The 4,598-nt window shown below is 46.5% G+C and overlaps 1 pseudogene across 1 annotated transcript; it reads left to right on the plus strand.

Annotated features, from left to right (window-relative positions):
* The first annotated feature begins 3,674 nt into the window (after positions 1 to 3,674).
* Positions 3,675 to 4,598, plus strand: LOC311019720 (odorant receptor 131-2 pseudogene; annotated as a pseudogene). Its single transcript has one exon. The product of its transcript is annotated as an odorant receptor 131-2 pseudogene (transcript).

Below are 4,598 nucleotides of genomic sequence, written 5' to 3' on the forward strand. Positions count from 1 at the left end.
CGCAGCATGGATGTTATCCAGGATGTGGAAGAGGACTTCCCTCTTCCAGTTGCTCAGCATGAGGACACGGCAGTAGTCTCCTTATCAACAAGAAGACATGGAGAAACAGAATTAACTTGACTGCAACTCCAGATCTGAGTCTGCGTAGACCATCACCACTCTGCATTACAAAATGAAGTAAATAATGTAAACGTAGTTAATGTGGGAGCATACACTAGACTCTGACCGAGATCTTGCGGGAGCCCTGCCATTCCGAGGCCAGGCCCGCCATACTTTACTGCGGCCTGAACAAATTCTATATTCATGAACTGAGGATTTCTTCGGTTTATCCTTGGGCTTCCAACAAAAGAACCGGGGGCTAATAGTACCATCAAACACAGCCCTAAGAAAACAAGAGCAGTAGCGAAAGCAGAGACAGAGATCCTCTGCCAGATCAAACAACTCCGGAGTTTCCGCCACCACTTCTGGCACCGGGATGCCAGCGCCCCCCGCCGTTTTCCAACAACCACAACAACTCGTTTCAGCCGGGGCTCCTGGCACTGGGATGCCAGCGCCCCCTGCCGCTTTTCAATAACCACCGCAGCTCGCTTCAGCCCGGGCTCCTGGCACCAAGACGCCAGTGCCGGGATGCAGGGATCTACTATATCCCAGCTTTCCCCGTTCCCACCAGCCTACGTAGGCCAATCGACGGTAACTACATCGACCTCGCACTCCCTATCTCGCCTTCCCTCCATCAACCACCCGCAGACAGATTTATTGAAGGATACGAGGGTGCCCCCACTCTAAAGTGAGAGCACCCACACGTTCCAGAGAGTTTACTCCTACAGAGTTCGCTTGCGCCTTCTCCCTTTACAGAGACGCTCTCTGTTCCAAACTCCCCACGCAACGCAATGAACTGGACGATTACTTGTCCACCTTTCTTAATCTGGCCCTCCGCTTTGGCAGCATGGTTTCTATCAATACCACACACACTTCGCCTCCGAAGTTGCAGCCCGCCTCTCACAGTTTAACGAGGCCACCTACTGGGCCGCTCTCGACAACGAGATTTACTGCCCCATCTTCGCCGCCCGTGCAGCCCTCACATGCTCCCTTTGCGGTGCCCCAGCTCACCCAGCCTCTTCTCGCTACCTCACGCCGATACCTTCCCAAAGCCATTCCTCCATATCACCCTCAACCCCCTCGTCCTACTTGACAACTCTGAAAAGCTTCCACCTCTTCCACGACCAATACAACGCAACCTTTCCATCGTTCGAACTTATCACCTTGACTCTTTCATCACTTACACCCACTCCATCAGGGCAATCCAAACACACACCATCAAAGCGTACCTTAGCGGTACCAGCTTCTTCTCCAAGCTAATAACCGGCAGTTCGGGCCTGGCCACCAGCCATCCCCAGATAACTTCCCTCATTAAAGGACTCCCACGCCAAGAGCCAGCCACAAACCCTCGTTGTCTTCCTCTTATTGTCGACTTGCAGTCCACCTGCCTCCGCACGATCCGTTCCTGGTACGGCACTCCTCAAGTCGCCCAACCTCAGAAGCCATGTTCTTGTTCGCCTCGTTGGTTTCCTCAGATGCTCCGCATTCACCTCCTCAACCATTCGCTTCGACTTAAGCCGTCATGCTGGCATTTTCGACTCGTCTCGCTTTACAGACGACATCATGGTGCTCCACTTACAGCTAACCAAAACGAATCAATTCGGTCCGCCAACGCCCATCTTCTTCTTCAAGGTCCAATCACCACTGAATCCCTTCGAAAACCTCCAAACTCTCGCAATTCCGCAAATCTCAGAGCACAACATGACAGATCCCTTCTTCATTTCCGAGTCCGGCCAAGTGGCTACACGATTCTAGTCCCACCATCACTTTCGCCTCACGCTCTCATTGTCTGGTATTTGGCCCGACAACTACTCCGGGCACTCCTTCAGAATCGGAGCGGCCACTTCGGCCTCCCGTAGTGGCATCCCAGAACACTTCATACGTCCCGTGGGCCGCCGGTCCTCGCAAACGTACGACCGCTACATCCGTTCAGATCTCAAAGATCTCAAATCCGCTCAATCTCTTCTTAAGTAATTGGAGATTTTTGGGTCCTGCCCGGGAGCGGCAGCGGATTCTCTACAAGAACCAAGATCTTCGACACTTCATTCTCTTTGTCAATAATAATAATTCCTAAATGCATCTCGTTCACGGTGAATGTGTATTTATTGGAAATATTTCAATTTTTGGAAGAAAAAAAGTTTGGGATCTAATCATTTCTGGGAACCCCTGCAGTAACTCGGTGGACCCCCTGTACAAGATCTCTGCTTTACATTCATTGTAGTGTTACATCGAAGATGACAAGTAAGATGCCACCGCAGCAAAGGTTGCTTATTAGCAGTGTTGGGCAAGTTACTTCAAAAGCGTAATGCATTATTTATTACTTGTTACTGTCATTTCAAAGTAATTAGTTACATTACAATATTACTGTCTTTGAATTGTAAGGCATTACACTACTTTTACATTACTTTTGCATTACTTTTCGCCAAAATAAAAGGAAATATGGATTTTTTGTTCTCAATAGATCTTCTTGTGTTCAATGCAGCTAATTACACAGCAGGATGTGATGTTTTTCGTTTCAAAATAAAAGAACGAAAAACGGAAAATGACTCGTATCCCGTTATTCGTTTTAAAAACGGAAAACGAGAAACGGAAAATGACTCGTTAACTGATATTAGATATTGTGTTCATGAATGGGATTCGGGGATGAAATAACAGTGACATTTTTCATTCCAGATTTGCCGTACGTCTTTTTTAATGACCCGGAAGGCGCTGTGTTATGCTGCGAAATTACCTGAAAGCCTACCTGAGACATTTAGGGGGAGCTCTAAAACACTGTTCATAAACGCTCTGACAGCGTCTGACGCTCGCGTTTTGAAGTAAACCTACTGTTTTAAACACGCACCAAAAGCGTTATGACGCGGACATAAAAGCGGAGCCTCCGCCTCCTCGCCGCCGCCCCTCAGCTGTTGATCCTCGGTGTGACTGCCGGGGTCGGCTGCTCTCTGACCGACCGGGAGCCGCTCCGTGAGTCGGTGTCCAGCTCATGGAGCCTGCTAACAACAGCGCTTAATTAACATAGTGTAGAGTCACATGGACCGGCTTTCACACTTTTCCAAAAGTGGAGCGTATGCCCATCTCTCGATCGCGAATGTAGAGTCAATTGATTTCGGGTTTAAAATGCATTGTAACGCACGGTACTGAGATTTGTACCGAGTAAAATATTACCAGTTTTTTTTTTTGTAATGCCTTACATTACCGCGTTACAGCAAAACGTAATGCATTACAGTAATGCATTACTTTTGTAACGCGTTACTCCCAACACTGCTTATTAGTATCCACCTACAAGATGGATTCGTCCAGAGGGCCCCTGAGGACCACTTACACAAAGTGGTGAGAGATACATTCGAGTGCGTGGTTCTGTGCTTGGATTCAGTCTATAAAGTCTTCATGCACAGCACTGAAGGGAGGATTTGGTAAATTTACTATACATAAATCCTAATTTTCACACCACAGAGAAGCTTGAACTAACCTTTTTTCTTTTTGTGATAACAACCTAATTTTATTTTGAAAGCCACAACAAATAATGACAGCATTTGGCATAAACTCAGCAACATGTGTATTTGCTTAGAAAAGTGATGGCTTATAACAACTCATCGGTTGGTGGTCGTGTCGTGCATCAGCAGAGCATTCACCGGGTCATTGTTGTGCAACTCCTGGTGATAATTTTCCTTTCCGTCAACTGTTTGCTCTTTGTAACCTTTTTAAGAAAGGACTGCTTCTACACAACTACACGCTATATCTTATTTGCTGTTACACTACTGTCTGATAGCTTCATTTTATTTGTGTCTGATATCCTGCTCGTCTTCACGTATTTTGGCGTTGTCTTGCCAGTTTGGTTATGTGTCATTATCTCTGTTGCAGTGTTTCTGTATATGACAATCACACCTGTTACTTTGACAGCAATGACCCTGGAGCGTTATGTGGCTATTTGCGAGCCGCTGCGCCACGGAGAGCTGTGCTCCCCGAGAAGCACAGTGTTTTGCATCCTCATCATTCACGGCGTCAGCTCCGTGCCCTGTATTGTGGTTCTCTCCCCCTTTTTTGCATCAGTCCCGCTTAGCTTTTACAAAGAATCCAATCTATGTTCTGTAGCGGTTTTCATTGTGTACAGATGGCAGGAACATATGAGGTCAACAATGTATCAGTTTTACTTCTTGATTTTGTGTATCGTCATTTTCTTCTGCTATGTTAAAATAATGAAAGTGGCCAAAAATGCATCAGGAGAGAACAAAAACTCAACACGGAAAGCGCTCAAAACAGTAATGCTTCATACTTTCCAGCAGCTGCTCTGTTTAATCCAGCTGTGGTGTCCTTTAATAGAAGCTGCTTTGCTTCACATTAATCTAAGACTTTTCATCGAGGTCAGGTACATGAATTACATATTGTTTCGTCTCGCTCCAAGATGTCTGAGCCCTCTCATTTACGGCCTCAGAGATGAATTATTTTTTCATGCTCTGAAAAATGATGTCTTCTGTGGCGTGGATAAAATAAATATTTGA

This window comes from Eutrigla gurnardus (genome assembly GCF_963514095.1).
Source record: "Eutrigla gurnardus genome assembly, chromosome: 10".
In the NCBI taxonomy this organism is placed as follows: Eukaryota; Metazoa; Chordata; class Actinopteri; order Perciformes; family Triglidae; genus Eutrigla; species Eutrigla gurnardus.